The following is a 27,412-nucleotide window of genomic DNA, read 5'->3' as shown; positions in this document are numbered from 1 at the left end:
TATTTTCCATTAATCCATTCATTCAAACAAGTATCTCTTGAGCGTGTTCATCAAATACTGTGGAATTAGGATTCAGTCCATGCCTTCAAGAAATATACAGCACAGAAGAAAAGGTATAGCTTGTAACTAACAGTGGTGAATAGGCAAGAAATACACATCGCAGAAGGAAAAGTATAGCTTATAACTGTAACAGTGGTGAACAGGCAAGAAATAAACATCATAGAAGGAAAGGTAGAGCTTGTAACTAACGTCATAGAAGGAAAGGTGTAGCTTATAACTAACAGTGGCGAACAGGACAGAATCTCATAGGCTCGTCAGGAGCCACCGAGGAGGAAGCCATGATTCGCATCCACCTGCAGTAGATAAATGTTTCCCGGATAAAGTAACTTTTCTACAGTGATATCTGCTCCTTATTGTTTAATCCTCCTCGATAGGGTATTAAATTACCACTTTATGTGCTGCTTATATAAAATACATCATTGTCAGGGGAGGTTATAAAATAATACTTCACACAAGCCTGGGCTGTGAATGGTGCGAGGCAATGGGACGATGTGTTCCCGTGTTCTCGAGACGCAGAAGGGGCAAGACCCTGCTTCCCTTCTCCTCCCCACCGCCCTGTTCCCAGATGAGGGGCGGAGGCAAGGCCGCCGGGCAGTCCTAGAGCTGGCTCCAGGGCCACGACACCACGCCCAGACTCTCTGCGCCCCATGCAAGAAACACAGACTGTGGGGCAATCACCAATTTACCTAGCAGTGGGGAGAGTCCTTCATCAAAAGCCTGTGCTTCCAGGAGCCAGGACAAAGCAGGAGCCCCTAGGAAAACTGTTCCGGGTGCTCCTGAAACCTGGGCAGAGTCACAGTCTGGCAGGAAGCACCAGTGATGCAGGTGTGCCCAAGATTGGGAGGATGGCCAGATGCCTGGAGACCAGACCGGCCTGCAGGAGATGACCACCTCTCTCTGGTTCATTAGAGACAGACAGTCTGGGCTTCACTTTTGTATGTGGAGTCTCACAGTACAGAAATGTCACAAAGAGATTAGACTTCGTATACCCCATTTTTTTAAATTTAAAAAACACAATTATTTCAACTAATTCTAAATCCAGCAAAGAAAAATAAGTATATAAATGCATGCCTCCAAAATGTAAACCACAATCTCTTTACCCATAGGAGACCCAAAATTTAGTGTACTTTTTCTTCAGTATGATCTCATTTTTTTTTAAGCCATTACTGAGGTGTCTCCTCACTGCCCCATGAGGAGGTTCATGGGCTCTTCAGGGCTCTTTGCTGTTTCATCATTTTTTAGATTTAAGGGCAGGATCATTTTCCCACACTTGCTTGCTTCCCTGATCACCAATTTTTCACAAGGACATCATTGTGCCTCAGAAAACCTAGTAACTGAACTTCATTAAAAGTGAAAACGATAGGGACATGTTGGCTGCTATGACAGCATCCTCAGTCACCGAATCTCCCTGGGGGACCCGACACACCCCCAATCTCCTTGGAACCCCAGCATGCAGGTATCGCTGCGGCTGACAGGACTGACCCACCCTGGGGGAGGCATAAAAGCAAAGGGAAGAGAAGGCAGGTGACTCATTTAGGAAACTCAGGTGATCCTCTCGAGTCACATTTCTCAGGGTGTCAGGGTACCAGTTACATGTAGGGAACCTCCTTGGCCTGGCAGGTGGCAGACTCCTGGGACCCTCCTCAGACATGTTAATCAGAGAATCTAAAGACGGGCAAACTCTGAAAAGTATCTGTAAAGGAAGGACTTAGCTCTGCTGTGAGCCCACTACACGTGGGGTCACGCAGGATGCCGCTCCCAGCGTCCAGTCTCCATTTCACCCTCCTGGGAGGAACACCCGTCAAGTCACAGAGCACAGTCTTCAGCGAACACCTTCCTGCGCGACCTCCACTGTCTCCCAGCCCTGCAGGAGTAGCCGCCGAGTAGGGGAAACAAGTCTTTGCTCCTGACCCGGCCACCTTGACGCTGGGCATAAGACCAGCACTGCTACGTCTCTGGGGAAAGGAGCGGCCCTGGGCAGGAATGCACTTGGCAGCCCCAGGGAGGGACCAGGTGTGGAGGACCAGGCCTCTGCCCGCAGACACGTCAGCACGGCATCCTGGAGCAGAACCTCCAGCCCAGCTGAGCCTACAGATGGCTGTAGCCCTGGACAGCATCTTCACGGTGACCCGGGGGACTGGGCCAGAGCCGCTCAGCAAGGCTGCCCTGAATTTGCAACCTGAAGAAGCTGTACAGTCGTACGTGTACTTTGCCTTAAGCCCCTGGTTTTGTGGTCACTTGTCACACAGCGACAGACAGTGGATGTGCACGGACTCCCAGGCCACGATGGCCTCTGCCGGCCTCACCCGGGCTGTCTCATTGGTCCCCTTGACATCACGTTTCTCAGAGCCAAAGGCTGCCAGGATCCCCTCTTTTCTTCACGACGTCGTTACAAGCTCACGATACAAACTGAAAAAAAACAATCTGTAAAATACAACGTATGACGCAATACAAGGGGAATGCCCAGGCACACACACACGCGAAACAGGCACAAGTGTGAAACAGGCACATGCACAAACAGGTGTACATGCGTGAAACAGGTGCACGCGTGAAGGTGTACACTCGTCAAACAGGTGTACATACACACATGAAAGCACCAGACATGAAGGGCTGTCTTTGGGAGCCTAGTTTTTAGACATCTCCCTCACCCTTTTACATCTGCACGATCACAAACACAGCACACCACAGTACTGAGGGGAAGCCCCAGCTTCTCATGGGGGCACATGAGGCTTTTTATTTATGCCACAGGTTGCATCACTACATTCTAGAACTGCAAGGCCCCCCACTGCCAGGACTGGGTCAGGTCCACCCTGTGCTCCAAGGACCAGGCCGCCTGCCAGCCCACACGGACCTGCCCCTCGGATGGTGCGGCTGCTTCTAAAACAGAGGCTCAGGCCCACCCAGAGACCTGCAGTACCTGTTATTAAATCAAGACTTGGCTGTGGGTAAACGTGAAGATTTTTTATTAAACATGACTCTGCAACATTCAAAGGACCATAACTGAATGCTCCTTTCGCAGCCACGGCGTGTCCAGACACTCATAGAGAAGGCCAGGGCGTGGGAACCCACGGAGCCCCGACAAGGCAGACTTGGAGCTGTGTGGCGCAGTTAGCACCCTTTTTATGCTGATACTTGCCTTTCATATTCAGATTAAAATAAAAAATACGCAAAAGTAGTTCACATTCTATTTCAATTCTCTATTTTTGTAGTAACTGGGCCCCTTTCCCTCTGGTTTCCCAGCCCAGTGATAAATAGGCCCAGCTGGGATTTGTCAAAGTCTGGACCTCTGTTGTAGAGTAAGTGAGGGGGGTAGGGAGGGGAGCAGAAGCGGAAAGGAGGAGTGGGGGATAGGGAGGGACAGAGGGAAGGAGAGAGAGAAACCGCCGAAGGCTGGAGGTAGGAGGGTTGCTCCCTGGCAGCCTCAGGCTCCCCCCGTTCCAAGGTAACTGAGCTGGCATCACGCATGCGGTGCCATCATATGACTTGGCTGACACACGCCAGAATTACAATAAAATGCTTCAGAAGACTAAGCACCAGCACCTTCAGATTAGGGTAGAGTCCCGGTTTCACGCTTGCCTTGTGTGACATTCTATAAATTGTAAAGATAACGCATTTTATTACCAGCCATGCTGTTCCCCAAATACTAACTATAATAAAGACCAGACAGCATCTGAGTACTGAGCGTGTGTCAAGCCCCGTGAGGAAGGCATCATTTACTTTGCTAGAGAAAGAAACAGGCTCTGAGAGAAACTTCCTGAGGCCAGGCAGTTGTCTCCAAACCCACCCCGCGCCTCCTGACCCTGAACGTGGAGGACCCAAGTCATTTACGTGAATAATTTACCTACATGCATGTGAGATTGAGATTCAGCCCCCAGATCTAATCATCTCTATGCAGGAATGTGTCAGGAAGGTATACAATTCTATGAGTTCGACCTGGGGGAACAAAGGCAGGCACCCTCGACACACATGTGGTGCGGAGGTACGCGCCCAGCACAGGGGCGGACAGGAGCAGGTCCAGCCCTGCCCAGTCACACGCCCACCCTGCCATGCCAGTGCAGGGGCCGCCACCGCGTCTCGGGGAAAAGCAGCTTCTCCTGCACAGGAATCTACCCTTCAAAGTGTGTTGCTGAGAAGGTTTGGACCAACATCTCAGAAATCAGACACCGTGTAACACGCTTATCTATACAGGCTGCCTATGTCAGGGAATCACCAATAATTCCCATCTCGCCATCAATTATTTCTGGTAAATACTGATTATTCTAAGTTAACTGAGGCAACACAAGAACAATATAATGGAAATGTCAGAGTCAATCAGCTCCACCTGCTGAAGAGCTGGGACTAATGATGAAACCTAAGGAATCCTGGAGAACGCAGCAGGACCCCAGACGCCGCGGACCACCCCAGCCTCCTTCCACAGGAGAGTTAGTCGTGGGGCAAAGGAACAGCTTTCAAGGAATCTCAGAGGTTCTCAAGGTCTTGAAAGTTGAACGGGAATTAAATATTTGCATCTGAGTCACACGAGCACATTAAAAGTAAAATTTCCTCTTTCCACTAGAATTATGAGCTTGCGGCGGCGACACTGGCTGTGTCTTATGCTCGTGAGATGTTTGGGGGCAGCCGTGCGTCTCTGGTGAATCATTTATAATCATGAAAGAAGTGCTTGGGCCCTCGATCCAGGACCACAGACCCCACCAACGAGGGTCTAAACAGGACAAGCCTCGGCCTGGAGAGGCTGGTGTCCGTGGGAGCTGGGAGGAGCACCAGGAAAACTCAGGGGCAAGCCCCACGCAAGCTCGGCATGTCCTACCCCACGCAGTCGACATCAGCCACAGGGATCTTTTGTTGTTTTTTGTTCAGGAAGGAACATATTAAAAAGCCCGGGGCCCAGGGCCTGGACTCCTCAAAGCTCTCCACAGAGCCGGGTTAATTGGCACCTTCCGTCATGTTAAAATCAACTATATATGGCTGCTGAGGGCATCTCAGAGCAGGTGCAACGCTGAGCTTTCTTGCTGTCTGGGGAAAGCAGGAATTCCAGGCCTCTGCCTTCCTACCTCCCCAGAGGCTCTAGCCCAGATGAGCTCAACTTCTCCCAGGTGAGGAGCACAGAAAAGCTTCCCACATGCCCCTCAGGTCACACACGAGCGGTGCAGACCCTTGCACCTTGGCACGAGCCCTCCCAGAGGCAGAAGCCCAGCCCTGTGGCCCCGGCCTGGCAGGAGGCAGCTGCTGGGGCCCCTGCTCAGGGTTCAACACAGCGAGGTCCAGCCACAGCAGGTGAGACATCCACCATCCGGCCATTCATCTTTAACCTAAAACAGACACAGGAATTTGGCAAGGGGTTCCTTCCCCTGACAAACCCATCCTTCCTGTTCTTATCTCTCCCTCCTGCCCCAGTACTGTGCCCAAGGCCACCCAGCACTGCGCCCAAGGCCTGACTCCCAGTTTCACAGGGAATCCAAGACAATTAAGAATTTGAGAAACTGGGAGCTACACAGAAAATGAGTCGGTAAAGCCAGTGTCCACTGACCCTCCCCTCCCAACAGCGGAGAACAGTCCTCGGGATAAAACCCACGGGGCAGGGAAGACGCGATCAAGGTGGGCAGGACAGAGGAGCCACAAAGCAGGTGGTTCGGAGAACAAGGCCACGTTAACACAAAGCTAAAGTGCTCAGCGGCTGGAAGACAAAACACAGGAGACAGAAACACTGACCATTTAAAAAGAAAAGAAAAAAAAAAGCCTCACTCTTAAGAGTCCATCAAGATTTAAGTTCTCAAGTCACAATGTATCAGCACAGACTTCTCGTAATGTCTGAAACTTGGCACAGTAAACACGTGAATCAGTTCTCCCAAGTCCATCGTTTTCTTTGATGAGCCTCTTGAGTCTCAGGCTGGTTTCAAAGTAAGCCCTTCTCTGTTTGTTGATGATTTAATAATTAACATACTTGAAAACACATTGACTTCCAAATTAATCTGCTAATAAAATAATTACCACACTGGCTGTCATCCACAGAAAAAAACACAATCACTTTCTGGTTTTAAAAACATTAGAATTCGAAGCCGCTTTGCCCATCTGAACAGCCCCTGCTTTTGACAAGGGCATTCCAAAGCTAATCTGAAAAACTAGTCCAGGCCATGATCGCTGGGGCGTCGGACTTGCCTCATCACCCTACCTCCCTTCTGGAATTAGACAGAACTTAGACGCTTAGTCTGATGGGAAACATTTACAATCTATTCTCTCCAAAGCTACCTGGAGGATTTCCTCCACATGACAAAGCCTTGGTCTCCACAACCCCTTATCTGACAACTCTCTTAACCAACTGTCAATCAGGAAATTTTCGAATCTACCTATGACCTGGACACCCCTGCTTCCAGTTGTCCCACCTTTCCAGACCAAACCCATGTACATCTTACATTTATTTGATTGATTGTCTTATGCCTCCCTAAAAGCTATAAAACCAGGCTGGGCTCTGACCACCTTGGGAATACGTTCTTAGGATCTCCTGAGGGCAGTATCAAGGGCCATGGTAACTCATTTGGCTCAGAATAAATCTCCGAATGCTTCACAGAGTTTGACTCTTTGCTGACACGGTACCTTTCATGGGTATTCATCTGGGGGACTCACAATCAACCGGAGGCATCAGTTGCCCACTGTGCAGAAGTCTCTGCAGGACTGAGCCTCTGGCACGGGGACTCGAACCCCTGAAGCAGCAGCTGTCTCACGTCGCATGGCCTGATAGACCTGCACCTCCAGGGCTTCTCATTTCAGAGTCTCAGCAACAAATCTACCAAATGTCATCAACATCACAGAATATTCCTCGGGGCTTTTGGCTGTTGTTTCTCCCCAAGTTTACTCTAGAACCAGAATGGCAACACTCGGAACAGGATGGTTCTCAGTCACCAACCCTCCTGGTAAATACACTGTCTCCAAGGCCCTTTCCCGCCAGTCACAACTTCCTTCATGTCAGGCTCGAAGACCACCTCCCCAAGAAGGAAACCTCTTCAATCCAGCAACCACAGCTCCTGTTCCCATCTAGAGCTTGTCTGCCAGGAAGGGAAGACTCCTCATTCCAGAGACAGCAGGTGCCACAAACTCAGGGTATTAGCCATTGCGAAGGCAAACACTCATGAAATTAATAGACTTTTTCCTCCTTGGATACTGACGTTTTCTCTTCTGGAGGTCAGCCAAGGCCATCTGCACGAGTCACGAGCGTGATGGCTCCAGCCCCTCCTTCAGTGTCAGGAGTGTGGCTCCGCTCTGAGACCCTCCTGCATCAGCCAGGCCATGCACCTGTTCCCACGACTGCTGTCAGCGGACTACAGCGATTCTAAGATAGTCAGCAAGCTGACGTTCCGAAGGAAGCATTTTAAAGAAAAATGTGTAAGTTTTATTGCATGAAATCAGCTACATCTTTTGCTACTCCAGAGGCTTGTTTTGCTTTCCTCAAGGTTCTCTACAATGATCCTGACAGTCAAGGTTCCCAGTTACAGGCAGAGGGTTGGGCAGGCCGCGTCTGATGTGTAACACACACAGAGGATCCACGTCAAAGGATTTTCCCTGTTCACCAACATCATCAGGACAAACTTTAAACAGTAATAATCTGTCTGTCTGGAAAACTGAGCTCACTTGAGGACTAATGCAACAAATGTATTTGACAAAGTTGCAGGTGGACGTTTTAGTGAATGAATCACTATTTCAAGGAGGATAAAGGCTCACTATTCAAAGGCATGTTTTTGTCAAGTTTTCTAATTTCAGCTTCATGCATTTAAATCATGAAGTGAGACTTGTACCTGATACATTACAGAATCTCTACAAAATAGACAAAATTCCAATTCTGTACCTTCACTCTCATTCTTTTCCATATGTGTACAGATGGTCGTAATTTAAGTTGGCATTGCAACAGGATTTCTAAATTAAACTGTCTTCTACTTTAAACACTACGTGTTAAACATTACACGTGCCATTGTTCAACATTTATAGCAGGGTCTGTATGGCCCATTTTAAAGATTTCTTCCTCACTAAAAACAAGCGTTTAAACAATAAATGGTCTACTCTAAAATATTCTAGAGACAGAGATACATTTGGAGAGTGGACACACTTAACACAGAAGTCCGCAACATCAAACAGGCACAACCGGCAGTGAGGGTGGAAAGCGCGCCATGTGAGTGCCCCTAAAAACACACACAAGCCTGGCTGCTTAAAAGGAATGAATATAGCTCAACACTCCTATGTGAACATTGATGTGTCTACTGCCTTACAGAATCCTCCTAGCTGAGCTGCAGGAATCTTCTTTGGAACCTTTTCTCACCTACACTGCCTACAGGTGCCCACTGGGCTCCCTGGGCAGTATCATGTCTTTGTTTAGAATATCACACTATTTGGAGGCCTGTTTAATCCCAAGTCAGAGCCTTATCATAACTCAGACACCATCCCTCAGGGCTTGTGGGCCAACTTCGGTTAATGCAGGCTGCTCCACAGTGCCCTGCAGATGGGCTTGGTGCATCCACACGATTTTAAGATTTGGGGCTGCCGTTTTCTGCAGTCACAGATGCGGATTTACAGATTCATCATGACTGAAGGCAGCACGTATTTTTATGTGCCTTCTGTAATGGTAATAATCATGGCAACATTTCCTCGATCCTTAGAAAAGCCTCCTAACAGCAGTTGCATTCCACCCCCTTCCTTAAAATTAATAGAATTTACCAAACTAGGTGAAATCAGTCTTCATGAGAAAGTGAGAAATCAGTGTTCACACAATGGCATAGTAGCTGGGCATAGAGTGTACGTCAACATCCCAAACTAAGCACCCATCACAGTTATTCCCAACTCGCAGGAAAGCTAGAAAAATTTGAAGGCTTAAAACATAATTATAAATGAAAATAACAAGAAATCAAAGTTTTTGAGGAGCATTTGTTAGCCAAGCAAGGAAAGCCATTAACCAGTGCTGATTACATTGCATTTGATTACAGCAGCCAAAGACGTGTCAAGAGGAAGAGACTTTTAAAGATTAGTCTTTCGGTAAGAATGGTTGCTTAACAAGTTCAGACTACTGGGGTATACCAATTATCAATTAAAAAGCAAGGCAAACTAGTGAGAGTCATTTTCCTTAATCCTTAATGCGTCAAAAATTACCACATTGGCCAAGCTGGTCTCCAACTCCTGACCTCAGGTCATCTGCCCGCTCCGGCCTCCCAAAGTGCTGGGATTACAGGCGTGAGCCACCACGCCTGGCTGAGAACTGTTTGACAGAGGCTGAGGGGAGGCTCCTGTCCCTTCCTGGGACATCCACATCCCACCCAGTTTCCCATATCGACTATGACACTCGAAGCCTCACAGCAAGGGCAGCTGCATCCCCGCAGTTCTCTGCACTCATGCCACAGCTGCGTGAGCAGCCGCAGCCCTGGAGCTGCCACTCAGCCTTATCGTGCTGGCACAAGCACATCAGAGACTACCAAGCCCCCAAGAGGGAGGATTGGGGACCCAGGGGAGTGAACCAGGAGGGAGGAATGTGGCCCAGGAGAGTAGGGAGGAGTGGGGGCCCAGGGGAGTGAACTATGAGGGAGGCGTGGGGGCTCAGGGGAGTGAACCAGGAGGGAGGCGTGGGGGCCCAGGGCAGTGAACCAGGACGGAGGAGGGTGGAGTTCGGCCCAAGGAGTGAACCAGGAGGGAGAAGTGTGGTCCAGGGGAGTGAGTCAGGAGGGAGGTGGGAGGAAAGCGGTCCAGGGAATGAAGCAGAAGGCTCTGGGGGTAGCAAGTTCACACACCACAAATACCTCCCAATCCATCCGCGTGCAGGGAGGGGATGGAAACCACACAGGACCTGCAGCACTTTCTCCTCGCAGATGAGGAGTGAGGATACCGACTCACGCACAATATCAGAGCTAAATTTCTACCACGGTGGGGAGACGCTTCATAGACCCAAATGGGTACAAAAAGAAACCAATCATACAAGATCAGTGGATGGAACGGGATCAGAAATTTAAGCCTGTAACGAGTTTTCAGAAAAAACTTCACTTGATCTGCAAGATGACTGCAGCTCTGCTTGATCATTTCTGCAAATGTCTAACTCGCGATGAGCCATCTCAGAGCCGTTCAAGAGGAGTAACAAAATCAAAACGCCAAGGCATCCTCCGTATTTTAGATAGCCTGCAACAGTATGGAAATGAGCAGCGGTGCCAGAGCTTTCAAGTTTGTTTGAAGTAAATTCCAGCATGAGGGCAGCATCTTCCTGGCTGAAGCAATGAGGTGGGCTCCTGCTCACCGCATGGGAGACCAGCTTTCAGCTAAACTGCTGTTAAGGGTCTGCAAACCATGATCCCCGACCGAGCCTTGGCCAGGGATTTTTACACGTTGAAGTTTTCACAAAAGAAATATATGCAGAGACTTCTGTGGCCCTCAAAGCATCACACGTTGCCTACTCTGCCCTTTACAGGAGCTTCTAGCTTTGCTGTCAGTTACAAAGTGTTTCTATAAAATAATGTCACTGATTCTCAAGCATGCCAGGAAAAGTCACACTTCTCAACAATCCTCAATGGAGATGCACCATCCTGTGTTTCACACAGATTTTAGATTTTTAAAAGCCAAAATAAGGGAGGTAATTCAGCTAAGTATTATAGTAACACAATTTGAGATACTTAATGATGTGTGACAACAGAATACTTGGCATTCCTGTGAGGCAATAAACTAGCTCAAACACAAAATAACAAATCAAAGCATGTTTTGGCCTCTCAATCAGTGAAATTGGAAATAACATTCAGTTAAATGACACTAAAAAAAAAAAAAAAAAAAAAAAAAAAAAAAGCACAAACAAAACAAATACTACTACACCATCACTCCTTAAATTTATTTAACTACTGCTGCCAAATAAAATGGAGAGACTTCTTACTGCAGGGTAATAATCGGCCATTGTCATCATGAAATAGACCGCTGTGCAGGCTCAGGCCCTCCAGCCCACAAAGGCAGGGGGAGGGAGGAGAAACGATGGCCAGAAACAAAGGGACAGGGCAACCATGACCTAGTCAGCAATTGTACCCTCCCACCTTTCTTCTGGACTTACAATTTTGGAGCCATCTGGGTTTACCTTCCTATGTCCATAAGTCAGCAAGTTCTCGAAGCCAGAAATCTACAATGCTTCTGGCAGCCAAGTCCTCTCGGCCTTCCCCCCATGTTTTAGGGCCTCATCAGCTCACCCCTGGATAGTATCAATGGCCCCGGAGCTCCAGTCAACCTTGCACTCCACAGACTCAAGTATGCCAGGAGCCACTCCAGGCTGCCACTGCCATGACCAAAGGCTTTCAAAGACAGTCGCCAGCACTGCACAAATCCATGTGGCTTCACCAGGCGCAAAGGGGCTCCAGCATTCCATCCAGTCTGTCGCTGCTACCATAGCTGTGAGTCTAGGATGTGTCAGGAAGGGAAGGAAGACACCATGTACATCATCTCATTTAAGCTTCAGTGTCACAAGGTGGATTTTGTCGTGCCCGTTTTATGGATCAGGAAAGTTTTAAGGAGGGCAAGCACAGGGCCCTGCTGACACAAGAGCAAGACCCGCAGAGGCCTGGGCATGACCCCCGCCCCACGCTCCCTGGGTCCTGATATCCACTCCTCCCCCGTGGGAGCCTGATCCTGGGTCTGCCTGAATTGCTACCATTCCTAAGACACGACTCACGTCTGTCCACCTCCTCCTTTATCTGTTTCCCGCAGCCCAGAGGCGTGTGTGCTCTTCCATCCAGACAGACATCACACTTCAGCTCCTGCATCTGACATCACACTTCAGCCAAAAGCTTCTCTCAAACCTCCCCCACACCTGCCGGTCACACAGGTCTGCACCCATCACCTTTCTCCCACGAATTCTCACATATTCCTGTGTAGCACCATCCAACTGATGATAGTCTGGGAGGAGGAAGCTTTGTAGATAAGTCCACGTTCTACTTTGCTCCCAGCCCTCCGTCTTGCGTCTTGCATGAGGCAACCGATTAACAGCAATTTTATTTCAGCACAACATTTCCATTTGAAGAAACGCAGAGCATAGGGCTCTGGTCATAATTAAAAGCTTGTTTCATTTGTCATTTGAAATTCCATGTACTGCTGCAACAGCAGCACCCCCTCCTCGCCAGGCTCTGCCCTAAGGACATCTTTCTTCCAGCGCTCGATTCCCATCAGAACCCTGGCAGTGAGAGCCCCGCAGGTTTCCCAGCACCTCGGGCTGCGGCTTCCACGCTGGGCCGGCACTGACAGGACCGGAATGGTGCCCCCAACAACTACAGGATCGGAAGCTGGTCGACTGCTCTGTAGAATGGAGACATGTTAGTAATCCCCGACATTTCCACTGACAGGCTGCTCAGGTAAACTGGGAAAAATCCACAAACTAGAAAGAATCCATGGGGAGGAGCACTTCTGTCTCCAACCTGGCAGCAAACGGTGGCTGTGCAGACGATCTCTTCAGGAAAACTATCGACTGTATCTCAGGTCAACAACAGCCCCGCTGAGGGCCAAAAAATCAGCTCCCCCTGGCCCTCACTTCCTAAGGGTCAGCCCTCCCAGGCCACCTCTCCTGGAAGATCAGCTCTGACGCACCCACGACGGTCAGGAACCGGCTCTGGGACACATTTCCCAGGCTCCTGCCCACCGCCCTCTCTCTTCTTCCTCCTCCATCTCCCTCTTCACTCCCATCCGCCCTCCCCCTTTCGCTTCCCTTCTCTCCTTTCCTCTCCCTCCCTCATTTCCTTTCAGCCCTCACCTTCCTCACTGCACTTCCCTATGCAACTCAGCGGACGCATTCTCAGGTCAGTAGAGTTTTCTTTCACTCTGTTTTTATTGCAATGATCATTCTTAATGAACAGAAACCTGTTTCGGACCATGTGGATGCCACCTCCTGACCAACTGCTGCCCCGCGGCTCCGTGTCCACTCAGTGACCTCACGGCGCAGGTGCCCAGCAGTATGGCTGTGACCAGGGGTAGCAACATGGGACATGAGAGAGGTATCCCAGCCAAGAGGCCCTGCAAAGCCTCCCCAGCAAACCGGAGCAAGGCCCAGGGCGGTAGGGAGAGCGCCGTGCTCACGATGTAGGCAGTTCAGCTTCCGCAAACTGTCCATCGACTGCAACTTACTTTGTTTCCATGGTTACAAAAGAACCATAAGCATTCTGAAATATGTTCTTGGTTTCATGTTTGCGAAATCTAAGCAACATTATAAGAAAAATCACTGAATTCTGCCTGAGGCTCTAGGGGTGTTTTCCTCTCTGAAAGGAGCCCCCTTCCAGGACTTGGGATTGAGTGACAGCCTTCAAAAATCACGGTTATCCTGGTGGTAACAGGGAACTCCTCAGCCCGCCAGGAGCTGGGGCCCTCGACAGCCCCCATGGCTCCAGACGCCAGTGTTCTAAGGATCACACATGTGCAGATAGCAAAGCTTGCTGCACACACGCCAGGTGCTAACAAGCCCCAAACGTCTCACTCATACTTGCTAACCACATCGCTTCTCTCAGCCTCCACGGCGTTTCACACTCTGCCTTTATATAGAGATGAACCATGCGTCCTGAGCGCTACAAAGATTCAACTCCTTCCGGGAAGAGGGGTGCATCTTTCCATCACGGGGTCCTCACTCCAGCTGGCACAGGATTTGCAGAGTGGGCGAGTCTAATGTTGATGACACTTTCTCAATATTCCCTTCACACCCCTCCAAAAACAAGAGTGCTGCCAGCTTCTTACCGACGTTGTAATGAGCAAAATATTTCTCTCTTATTTGTCACTTTTTAACGTAATACTAGTGAAGAATGTGACTCTGCATGTACACTGTAAGCACCCACACCATGAACATTCTGCTCTCCTGTGACTGTATTCACAGGTCACAAGGACAAAACTTCTCCATAGTAGCCTATATATATATATATATATATATTTATATATATATATATTTTTTAACATGACTTCCACTCATCTGAAAGTCACAGATGTAGCTTTTCCTTCATAAAAAGATCCAAATGATACACAAACCAGGTTTAATAAACACATTGGTCCAGGTGGGAAAATGACCCCTCAGTCTCCCTCCCCTCAAAGACCAGGGCAGCCAGGAAACTGCGCTCTCCAGTAAATGACAGCCGGCAGGATTCCCTAAATAAGCAGCCGGAAGATTCCCATCTCGCAGAGCACACCTTTCAAGACTCAAGATGCCCCCGCTCCCTGAATATCCGACGAAGAACAGGGCTACCCAACGGAGGACTGAGGCAGTAAACAAACATGTATTTGGCCGGGGGCGGCGGTTTATGCTTGTAATCCCAGAACTTTGGAAGAAGGAGGCAGGCAGATCACAAGGTCAGGCGATCGAGACCATCCTGGCTAACACGATGAAACCCCCGTCTCTACCAAAAATACAAAAAATTAGCCAGGCGTGCTGGCGGGCACCTGTAGTCCCACGTACTCGGGAGGCTGAGGCAGGAGAATGGCGTGAAGCCAGGAGGCGGAGTTTGCAGAGAGCTAAGATCACACCACTGCACTCCAGCCTCGGCGACAGAGCAAGACTCCGTCTGAAAAAAATAAAATAAAATAAATAAAATTTTAAAAGTTTTCAGCAAATAGCATCATCGACCCACAAATGAGAGGTACCGTTTTCATTCTAGGAGGGAAACACTACAAAGCACGTATATTTTAGCCCTGTAAGTGAATTCTTCGGGCATTCCTGTGTCCGCTATCAAATGCAACACATCACCTCAAAAGGCAAAGTTCTATAAGTCACATCCAAGGAAGGGAAAAATCATTCTAAGTTTTAGCCATCCAGTAAGAACCTGATCCAGAGAAGCCTACTTGTTCCAGACTCTAAGCAGCAATATATTGCTACAATGTACTGAAAACAAAGGGATAATTAAGAAAATTTCAATGCTAATAAAAGGCAAAAACATAATTAGATTTATTCTACTCTAGACAGAGCAGCCGGGCAGCTCACCCATACGTTATGAACGTTGCTGTTTTTCAGACAGGGTCCCAACTCTGTCAAGGCTTGACAGCAGGGGCGTGATCTCCACTCACTGCAAGGTCCACCTCCCAGGCTCAAGCGATTCTCTTCAGCCTCTGGAGTAGCCGGGACTACAGGTGTGCAGCCATCATGCCCAGCTAATTTGTGTGTTTTCCGTAGAGATGGGATTTCACCAGGTTGCCCAGGCTGGTTCCCTGGGTCTCGAGTTCCGAGCCTCAAGCAATCCGCCCGCCTCGGCCTCCCAAAGCGCTGGGATTACAGGCGTGAGCCATCACGCCTGGCCCTTTTTTTTTTCTTTCCTTTTTAAGCGATTAATGTGCTTCAGAGTCTTGTAGGCATTTAAAAAAAAAAAAAAAAAAAAAGAACAAGCAAATTCTGTAAGGGAAAGAAACCATTAACATGTTTTACACACCTCAAAACTCAAAACAGAAATACTAAGAATAAAATGTATTTTATTCACAGAGGCATTCTTAAAGTTCTGTAAAAGTGATACCATGGACACCACCACATCACAGACGAGTGTGGCAGGACTGCTCAGATTCAGAACACATTCTAAACAGTCCTCCTGCCACTTTCCTCAGTGGGAACACTTTATTCTGTCTTTTATTCAAATTAAGTATCTTGCAAGGGAGTTGAAGAAAACTGCAGAGCAGATTTTAAAACTTCAATGCTTTTCTCAATGTTCGTCACATTCTGATACATTTTTACCTACTACACGGCCAATAAGTTTAAAGCTTTTTGCATCGATAAAGACAATGCTCCTTGTAGCAATAGGCTTTTTCTTTTCTATACAAAGATCTATAACTTAAGCTAGTAAACTGGGCATTTCACAAAGATTTTGCACAATTCCTAGCACAGATTTTAGCAAAATAAAACCATTATCTTTCTGCAATTAAATAACCAAACATAGGAAACTGCACAGTTAAAATAACCATTCCATTATTTTATATAAACACAAATGATAAAGGAGAGTATGCTTTGGAAAACAGTGTTTCCATAAGCTAATGATGAAGCAGAAGACAGTTCCTCAGCCTCATATGACATTTGACAACCGAAGTACTCTGGCCCAAGCCCAGCCCGGTTAAATGGAGGGGAAGTAAACATGTGACCGACCGTGGTGGGGCACTGTGATAGCCACAGTCCAGGAAAGAACAGCTGACATGTTTCTTCTTCATGGGAAAACTGAAACATACTCGAGACACCTTAATTCTTTAAAACACAGTCTGCCCCAGTACTAACCTTAAGCTCCCATTGATAAAGATTGCGATAACCACAGAGGTGTTTATCCAGGCCCTCGAAAATCACGGACATGGTACGTACACAACATTTTCAAACACTCAATGCTGCCAGTATGTTAAATGCGCTGTGATACCGGAGGTCTTGTGCAGGACCAGAAACATCGCAGCCTGGTTACCTTCCTGGTGTTCAATGCTTTGTATGTGCAAAGTCTGCTGTTACAATTTACTGGGCTTAATGTCATTCAGTTTGTCACAGAAGAGAGCTATGACATTTACTTAATTCCACACACAGATTCTCAAGTTCATCTTCCACCAATGACTGTTCTGTCCACAAGACAGCGGAGGGAAGACCCAGGAAAGGCCTGGGAGATGCCAGGTGCTCACAAACTGGTATCAGTCTGCTGGATCTGGCTTAAAGGAAAACAGACATAGAAGAAACTAAAAGGACTCACTACATCTAATATCACAATGTTCTCAACTTTACCTTAGCGAAAAATAAAAGCGGAAAAGCAAAACTACTCCAGGGCATGATTCCAGGGCTAATCTGAAACATGAAATATTTAGAAGACAAAGCTTATTGTGAGTGCAATTAATATACACATAAAACGCTGGTTTCGCAAAACCCAGTCTTTGTGATTGCTTTTATAAAAAGTAAAATTCTCATGAGGATCACATACACTAACTGATTTTCAAATGAAGGGACTGGTAAACTTCAGGGCATATGATTTCTGCCACACACGAGGGGAGCAGTGAGAGAGAAGAGCTAGGATCAAGTGTGCTGAAGCTGTCCTAGGACTGAAATTCAGTTTCTGCCAAAACAAAAACACAGGAGGCTGTCAACTTCGATAGCAAGCTCTGCTTGAAAGCGTCAAGATGTTAAAATTGCAAAGGGGATTCTCCCTGCTATAAGCACGCATGATCCTTGCAAAAACATAGCTCAGCATCATCAAAAATCAGGAAAGAACACAAGCCTTCCAGACACGAAATCCAAGAGCAGAAGGGAGCAGAGTCCAAGCTTGCTCGGCAGAACTGTTCCCGGACAACAGCACAGAGGACGTCACAGGGAGGGCAGGGCAAGCAACAGCAGCTTCCGTGATGCCGCAAGCAGGGCCTGAGCCAGGAGAGCAGTCTCCTCCAACCTGACAAGGAGGCGCGAGGAGCCACAGAGAAGTCAATTCAGGGTCCTTTTCAGAAAGGGGCAACAATGAGAAAATCTGGTCTTACCCAACCACCCCCCACCCACGGTAACAGCTAAACTCGCACGTGCGTCTGTCACCTTCCCCACCCCCTCTTGCAGATGTTCTTCCTGCACCCGGGTGCCTGTCTCCGTGCTGCTCCTGAGGCCACACCTGTTGCCATCCAGTAGTGACCACGAATTCACCTTTGTCCGGGCGAAGCAAACGCAGAGTTCACACACTCTTGTACAGGTTTGCTGGCCGAGAATCTAACCGAGCTGTCCAATTCCAGATGTGCTGGTACCAAGGAGAACGCTCGATGTCCGGCATTTATAAACGGTATCAGTGGGTTCTCCTGGGACTCCCAGGCAGCCGAACGAGGGAGGGAGCTGTTGCCCTGTTACCCCGAGCCAAAGCAGAGCTGCGAGGCAAACACCACAGGCCACATCACACTCGAGCACCGACTCTTGACAGTTGCTCGTTTGTGTGTTCAGAGTTCAGGGTACAGGCGACAGACAGGCCTGATCTCAGCCATGGGACAGCAGTGATTGCCCACAAGTCCCGTATCTAAGCCCCGACTTGCCCATCGGCCTTCCTTCAGGAACAATGCCCACCTCACAGTGCTGCCATGAACGCTAAGTCAGCACGTATATACACAACCAGATTCATTGCAATTGTGCTTTCTACCCCAAGTTAATACAACCAGGTGCTATCATCGAGACTGAATAACCAATATTAGAACAGAAGGTCAGGCCAGCGATGGTGGCTCAGACCTGTAATCCCAGCACTTTGGGAAGCTGAGGTGGGTGGATCACTTGAGGTCAGGAGTTGCAGACCAGCCTGGCCAACATGGCAAAATCCCATCTCTACTAACAATAATTTATCCAGACATGGTGGCACACACCCTGTAACCCCAGCTACTAGGGAGGCTGAGGCATAAGAATCGCTTGAACCTGTGATGTAGAGGTTGCAGTGAATGGAGATCGTACTCCTGGGCTCCACCCTTCCAGCCTGGGTGACAGAGCAAGATTCTAATAAAACAATAAAAGGTCAAGATGAGAACTGATTGCCAAGGTCCACAGTCCATATACTTAAAACATAAAATTCATTAGCTAGTACTTGATCAAGTTGCTGCTTTCTTCATTACAATCTTGTATATCCTTCTAACACGGCTCAAAATGTTTACATTTGAACACACCTCGAGTATAACAAAAAATAAAGTGCCTGTATTTCACAAACGAGCAATTTCCAGTAAGGCTGCATCCTGTTCTAGTTAATCCTTTGACAATGTAAAACTGAGCCATCCTGACATAGCACTGACACATGGTACAAGAAGAATGACCTCCAATTAAATCGCTAGATTTAGAGAACACGTAAATATAGTTTATCACTAATTCACTAGCCATTAGCAAGATTTTAAAGGAAGAAAAATTATCAGGACTGTAACTAGGAATAAAGGCAAAAGTAAACATGAAGAAATTAGTCACGTTTAAATCAATACCCTTTCTGTGAGGCCATAACAAAGTATACACAGCAGGGGCACAAACTGTCATGCTAAAGTGTCACCAAGCTCTCTATGAAGGTGGTAAGAGCGTCCCAAGTCGCAGAGCCTCGTCTTCCTATTTAAACCCTAAACAGCCAACACCACTCAGCATGCAGTGAGAGCTCTGAAAGCTCAGAGGAACGCATGATGGGATGAAGGGCCCTAGCCCTGCCATCACCCTGCTGCTTATTAAAAATATAAAACAAACCCCTGCCTTCAAGGTGCCCAGATCTAACTAGTACAAGGTTTTGCTTTTAACAAGTTAACTACGAATGATGAAGACTCTGAACAGCTGTGTGAAAAGTTAGGCAACCTCATAAGAGGAACTTGGCTGAGACTAAACCCAGAGATGGTTTTTTAACCACAGAAGAGGAAAGAACTGAAGAACCTTACAGAAAGTTGACAGCAATTTCTATTTCTCTATGGTAGAACCTGGAATTTACCTTTGAGACAGACTGTCCTTCTATTCTGAAAAATCAGATTATTCTTGCAATCCTCCATCAGGACTGAAATTCCCAAAGGCATGGAACACCAAGTACTAATTTTAACCCCCCCCCCCCAAAAAAAAACTACCTATGATCTTAGATGTGAGATTTAGTATTCTCAAATTCCAAATTTGGAAATATTTTGCACAAAGTCCTTATTTTCCCTCCTAAACATCTTCCTTCTCATCCTTCCAAACAATATCTGAAGATGAACTTACATATCGTTTTCAATGTTACAAAGAAGATACTACATTTGTCATGGACTGTTTATATTCACAACTCTAGGAGGGATTTTGCTACATCGTGAGGAATAACACGAGGCAGTTAATACGCCACGAATAAAGAACAGTAGAAAGTGGACACATTTCCTGATGAGTGCCGATTTCTCATTGAGCTGCTGACAAAGTTATAATACAGAAAGCTAGACAGCTGCTCTGTTAGTTCTACCTCACTTAAGTGACCGAGTCATTGTTGTTTCGGTTCCCTCTCTCGTCTGGGGATGAGACACACCTCACAGAGCTGTTTATGATTTCAGGAACACACACATCAATGAAGTGACTGTTCCTAAATCGTTGCAAAGGGTAGAGTAACCTGCCAAATTTCAACTAGGTTGTAACAAACAACTGTTTTCATCCTACACGCTCCGGTGCCAGCGAGATGGTGCGTTCTTGGATCCCTGCGGGAGCCCTATTCCTGGTGCCACAGAGCACACACACATTTACATCCACATAGTGTACATATATGGCACACTGTAACACGTGTACCTGCATAGAGTGTACACACATCCGAATACGTAGAGTGTACATAAGTGCACTACGTGCGTACAGAGTGCACACACATCCAGATCCATGTAGGGTACATGCATAGAGTGTACACACATCCAAATATATATAGTGTACAAACAAGTTCACTACGTGTGTACAAGCATAGAGCATACACACATCCATATAGCAAATGTACATAGGTATGCTAACATGTATGTACATGCAGAGCATGTACACACGTCTATATGCATACAGTGTACACAGGTATACTATAACCTGTATGTACATGCATATGGCATACACAAGCACATCCGTATGTACACAGGTATGCTATTTGCTATATGTATACACATGCATATAACATTCTTATCCAATGTACGTAAGTGCACTACAGCATGCATACACATGCGCAGTGTACACATATGCACATGTATACAATGTACATCAGTACACTAACATATAAAACGTATACACATATGCAATAGTGTACATACATATGCAGCATGTATACGTATTATTGTGTACATATCCAGAAGTTTATTCAGTGTGCATAGTGTACATGCATGCTTGTGTGCACATATGTATATATACATCTGCAGAAATAATGTGCACATACCCACATGGTGCACGTACACAGGTATGTATGTGGCATTAAATACATGCATGTATGTACACATGTAGAACAGATAGGTGTCCAACTAGTGTGCATATAATCCCCATACACACATATACACATGTACATGCATGCCTACAGCATGCACGTGTGTAGGACACAAATGTAGTGTACATACCTATACATTGTAAATACATGCACAGTGGAAATACACGTAGTATGTGTACACCACATACACACATGTACATTTATACAGTACACATATACCGAGACCCAGAACGGGTCATGAGTATTAACACGGCGCAAACGCTTCCAGTTCTACCTAAGTGAATTTTTTTCAAACTATAATAGAACTCATATAAAAAGGGTTTTAAGGAAATCAATACAGCTAGTGACAAAAACAGTGGGAAGGGCACAACCACTTTTCCCTCAGAGTTCTGGGCCTGACCGTGGAAGTTCAGAGGTTTCCTAATGCAGTACACGTCAGAACTGACTCACAATGAAGCACTCCTTAAAAATTAAAAATGTGTCCTCATATTTTGGCCTTTGAGACAAAGCCTCTTATTTAATCGATTTCTGACTGAATTTGACTCACAGTACTCTGGCAGATTCTTCATTTTCTGGTGAGACAGACGAATGTCCCAGGGTGAGGACAATGCCAGCCGTTTCAGGGTCAGCTTTTCGAGGAGCGATATCTGGCAGAACACAATCCAACACCATAGGAGGATCCCCCCACCCAGCCACTTAGACGCTTTCTGGTACTTACACTGTCTGCTTGTTTCCCTTTCTTGAATTCAGCTGGGGGGAGAAAAAAAACCAAAAAAATCAAAACCAAAAACAAACAGCCCATGTGTTTGTGTGTCTGAAAAGTGAATACATCCACATCCAACTTTCTAAATGATACACGGCAGGTGTGATGGTCACCAACCGGTGGCCACTGTTGACAAAATACAAAGTCATCTGCAAACATGAACGAGTTTCTAGGAATACAAAAGTCAAGGGAATTTACTTCACATATTAAAGCTCTCAAGGGTGCTCATCAAAAATATATTTAGAGGTTTTCCCTTAAAGATATTTTTGGGCCGGGCGCGGTGGCTCACGCCTGTAATCCCTGCACTTTGGGAGGCCGAGGCGGGCGGATCACAAGGTCAGGAGATCGAGACCACGGTGAAACCCCGTCTCTACTAAAAATACAAAAAATTAGCCGGGCGCGGTTGTGGGCGCCTGTAGTCCCAGCTACTCGGGAGGCTGAGGCAGGAGAATGGCGGGAACCCGGGAGGCGGAGCTTGCAGTGAGCCGAGATCGCGCCACTGCACTCCAGCCTGGGCGACAGAGCGAGACTCCGTCTCAAAAAAAAAAAAAAAAAAAAAAAAAGATATTTTTGAAGATTTTTAAGTTGCAATACTTAAAAGCCTCTGGGAAAAGAAAGGATACAGGTATCTGGAAGATTTATACTAAATGATTTTCATGTCTTTTTGATAAAGTTAAATAAGGTCAGCCTTGAAGTAATGGGTTCCACTACTCTGAGGCTGTGGATGGAATCCACACCACCACCAGACAATTGAATGAACAGCAAGGCTGCACACACAGGACACAGGCAGTGAGCCAGCCTGACTAGTTGTCAGCTTCTGGGTCAGTTCTACCCAGTTCTGGCCAGGCCCCACTGGAGATGAAAACCTGCCCTTTAGAAGCCTTCAAACCCCACCTTTCAAAATCTAATCCTCTTCAACTGAGGCCCGAGTCCAAAAATCTACTGACATCTTAGCCCGCGTTAGGCCAGCTGTCCCCCAGCCTTTTTGGCACCAGGGATGGGTTTCATGGAAGACAGTTTTTCTGGGGGGTGGTTTTGAATTGCAACTGTTCCACCTCAGGTCAGGCAGCGGATCCTCATAAGGAGCACCTCCGAGATCTCTCACAAGCAGTTTACGATAGGGTCCCAGCGCCTAGCAGAACACACAGCTAATGATAGGGTCACAACACCTAGGAGAACATGCGGCTTATGATAGGGCTCCAGCACCTAGGAGAACAGGCGGCTTAGGAGAGGGTCCCAGCACCTAGGAGAACAGGTATTAAATGAGTTGGCAAAGCCAAAATCCACCGGATCTACCACTCCAAAGCAAACATACACCACTGCCCAATATTGATGTGAGCCAAAAACAGGGAAGTCCTGAGGGCCCACACTGACCACAGCCAGACACCACTTCTGCAAGAAGCAAGCACGCACCTAGAGATCACCAGTGATGACCCAGGAGAGCAGCTTTGAGCAGAGACAAAGGTGAAGGAGAGGCACATGGGCCAGGGTGCTGGGTGTGCCCGTCTTTGTGACCTCACTGAGATTGCTGACCTCTGGCCCTTGGTGTCCTTCCTGTGGAGGAGGTAGCCCCCAAATCCCTGCCTCCCTTCAGCACTGACTGAGGCGGCCATGAAGTCTCCCCAGGGCTGAGACTGCTTCTAAATCCTGTTAACTGCACACCCACATGAAAAACAAAAAACACAATATCAAGTATGCAGACAGGAAAAGAAAAATACGTGAATCCTCCCTTATTCAACAGGCATTTAAAAAGTAACAGGAAAATTGTGATAGTCTTTAAACAACCACCAGCTATCACGTCCTCTTGAAATGTTTTAGCTAATCAGGAACATCTTTACCAAGCACTTGCGTGTTCAGGAAATCAGTTGACAGGTCCCAAATAACCTCGGAGCCTGCGACCTGACCCCCACTCACGCACATCACCTCTCCAGAGAAACGTGTCCTGGACACCTTTCAAATGGTGAGGAACAGGAACAAGGGTAGCTTTCCCTCAACACCACAAAACAAGCTCGACCCCGAGGAGCCCGGAGAACAGCGACGTTTGTTTAGATGCTTTCCCACTGTCCTTGTCAGAGCAAACATTCCCATCCCACACCGCCCAGTGTTTAACTCTCCCTGGGATACCAGCAGCCGTCAACCCTCAACAAGCTGGAAACAGAGGCCAAGCTGACAGGAGGCCTCTCTCCATTCCCTACTGAATTCGCTCAGGACACGGATGCTCCCAAACACATATGGCCCCGAGTATTCCACACCTGGAGAACATTCAAACAACAGACGCTGCAAAGACGTTCCCCTCAAGAGAAACTCAGTTTCTAACTTCCCTTAGGAAAAAATAGGAGACCCAGAACTTTCCAGAAAATCAAGTGTGAGAGGAAGCCACTCACCTCTGGCACTTCCTAAACCTGCCTTCCCGCGGGTGCTCAGGGATGTCCCCGCGACAGCCCCGTCCACCCAGGACGGCAGCAGGGCTCAGGCAGCCAGCACCTGGGCAGCTGGCGAAGCAACCCCAGGGTGAAAACGCCATCCCAGGCACCACTTCCCGGAGCCCCTCAGCAAGAAAAACAGAGGTGGGACAGAACCGAGGGCTGACTCGAGGCTGGGGAGCCACAGACCCGCACAGCTCAATCATCGGACATGCTCTTCTGTGGACAGAGCCCAGGGAGAGGCCAGCACAGAGACCCTCGTGCCGGCTCCACAGGCCAGCGTCCTCCAGGGCTGCAAGTTTGTGATCACAGCTTCAGAATTTGGTTCCAGAATCTTCCAGAATCAAAGACGCACCAAACTGTAAAGCTGCCAGGACAGCAGGGCCCAGGAGCAGGCTCAGGGGAGGACCACTTAGAAACCCCACACACAGCATACACGTGTGCATGCTTACTCCACACATGCCACCGCTTCACCCAATAGTATACACGCAAACGCATGTATGTACTCCATACACACCCTCAAATACACTCACCAAATATGATTCGTGTACACACTCCACACACACCCTCAAATACATACGACACACATGAACATGCTCACTCCACCCACACCTGCTAAATACACTCAACCACACATGCACAAACGTGACACACGTGCACACTCATTCCGGACGTCACACCCCTCACCAAGTACACAGGTGCACACACCTCCAAGTTCAGAACCTGTAGACTCCACAAGCTTTGGTTTCCCCCACTGTTTCTCTCATCACATGAGATCCACACACAGGTGTCATTTACTGACATCTAACACCCGGGGAGGCCCTTAGACAGAACTGCAGTCACAAGTCGGCTTCATTCAGGCACTCATCACCAGCCTCCTGAAGCCACCTCCTGTCCCCACGGGGAGCGGGGGCCGAGACCGGAGACGTCACTGGGCTCACAGATCCCCAGGCTGGCAACCCAGCGAAATGAGGAGGGCTGGGCCACGGCCCTGGAGGGAGACGGGTACTGGCTCAAGTATGCGGAACATGAGTCCTCATTTCCAGACAGTGTCACCTACGACAGCGTCAGGTGAAAGCCAGTGGTTTGGCATTCCTGGGATAGACAGTTCTGGAAATACAAGGGAAGCTTTTTACTCCTCCCCTCTGAACACATGAGGTCCATGGTCCCCTCACATCTAACACTGGGAATCCGAATCGGTGACTCCTTGTTCACCTGAGGACCACCCAAGAGGATCCACACACCTGCTACAACAGCAGCACCGCACCTGGTCTGCAGGGGAGCAAAGCAAATCCCACCTTTATGACTAAAACTGGATTACCCTGACACTGGCAGCCTGCAGTGTGTGTATCGTCAAGCCCCCACGTCTGTGCCACCTGCAAGAGGAACACAAGCCCTTAGTCCCAGGTTCTCAGGACGGCCTGTGAGGTGGATGCTGGCACCTTCCCATCTCCCAGGGGAGAGGAGAGAAGGCCACGGTCAGGGCTTGCATATCAGGAGGGTCGGGATTCAAACCCCATCTGCCTCACAAAGCAGCCCTTACCATTCAAGTGACTTCTATCATCAGCCTTAAAATGTACCACAGTTACCAGCAATTCTGAGTGCTGTTCCTTGGGACATCATAAGCAAACATTTTGTTAGAAAGGTTTTGCCAAATCTGCTTTCAAAATCCTATGGTATGAAATGACTAATGAAAATTTGAGCTATGAAATAAAGCACATAGTTAAATGAATCCCACAATGACTATCGCGAAGGAAGTTTTAACTTGAAGTGAAAAATATCCTCCAAATGACATCAGCCAGAATTATCTTCAATCATTACTGATCCCATACGCTTCAGGAATTATACAGCATCATCTCAGATATGAACTTAAAACCATTAGCTGAATGCACATTTCAGCACAACCAAAGTTCTGCTATAATAAGCAGCACAGGCGTCTCTGGAGAGGATTTTAATTGGGACTACAAACGATGTGCACGATCGTGGTAAGAGGTTTCATGCTGGCTGTTCTCCAAGGTGCGACACAGAGAAACACCACTAACCTCAAAGACACCTGCTGCTTTGTAATGAGATGAGAGACGATGTGGACGGACTACTGTAGATATTCGAAAAGGAGAAACAATGCAAGGAAAGAATCGTATCAGTTACCCTTTACATTCTTAGAAAAAAACGATTTTTCTTTTGGGATGATTTTAAAAGAAAATGACATTTCTGGATTTTTTTTAACTTTTCTTTCTGAGACAGGGTCTTGGCTCTGTCGCCAAGATTGGAGTACAGTGGAGCAATAGCAGCTCACTGTAGCCTTAAGTGATCTTCCCACCTCAGCCTCCAGAGTACCAGGGACCACAGGCACGCACCACCACACTCAGCTAACTTCTGTTATACAGATGGGGTCTTGCTATGATGTCCAGGCTGGTCTTCAACCCCTTGGCCTCAAGTGATCCTCCTGTCTTGACCTCCCAAAGATTTAGCCTAAGCGACCATGCCTTATCGGAAAACAGACATTAGAGCAAATGCATTTCTGTAAGATTTTCTACCTCTTTTCACTGGGGATAAAGGTAACTTGCCTCCAAGGGTCGGAGACAAAGACGTTACTGCAGACAAGAGCGCTGTGCATCCCGGGAACCGCTACACCACGAGGCACGGCCGTGCACACTGGACGCAGGAGTAACAAACGAGGCTAGCACAGGCCGATGCTGGCCCTCTCCAGAAGCTGGCCTATCCTTCCCTCCTCTCCTCAGCCCCCTCTCCCTTCAGGCCTCAGTGGCTGCTGACAGTGGAGAGGCCACAACTAGAGGAGGCTCTCAACTCCACCAGGGACAGGAGTCCCGGACGCTGGGGACTCAACTGCTGTCCTCCGCATCCACCTCCTTCTGGTCCAGCCTTCTCAGGAGCCAGGCGTGGCCACTTTGACCCTCTTTTCCCTTCTGTGGCTCCTACAAAAAACCAGTTCAGAGAGCCCAGGCTGCCTCACACTCCAGGGACACCCGGCACAGGCCCCCTCCATGTCCTTATCCAAGCTCCTGGGGCCAGAAGGGTCTTGCAATATTTCACTTTCCAGTTGACCATCCCCAGCCTGAAATCCAAAGTGCTCTAAAGAGCATTTCCTTCGAGTGTCATGAGGAAGCTCAGAATGTTTCAGGTTTTGGAGCATTTTGGAGTAGGGACTCTCAGCCTTAATTTGAACCTCTTCAAGGAAGCCACACACTGAAGCCCCCGATGTCCACCCTACACAATCCCAGCACACCATCTGAAGTCCTCAGCAACAGATTTTCTTTCTTCAAAAATAACCACAAGTCACAAACTCACATGCAATCACAGAAGGGGGTTGT

The 27,412-nt window shown here is 47.8% G+C and overlaps 1 protein-coding gene across 3 annotated transcripts in view; it reads right to left on the bottom strand.

Moving 5' to 3' along the window:
- LOC139361654 (disco-interacting protein 2 homolog C-like) overlaps positions 1-27,412 on the bottom strand; it is a 117,108-nt gene that overhangs the window by 77,588 nt on the left and 12,108 nt on the right. The window lies entirely within an intron of this gene.

Source organism: Macaca nemestrina, unplaced genomic scaffold, assembly GCF_043159975.1.
Source record: "Macaca nemestrina isolate mMacNem1 unplaced genomic scaffold, mMacNem.hap1 Scaffold_86, whole genome shotgun sequence".
NCBI lineage: Eukaryota > Metazoa > Chordata > Mammalia > Primates > Cercopithecidae > Macaca > Macaca nemestrina.
The sequence above is the reverse complement of the archived record's forward strand: the minus strand, read 5'-3'. Positions and strand labels throughout refer to the sequence as shown.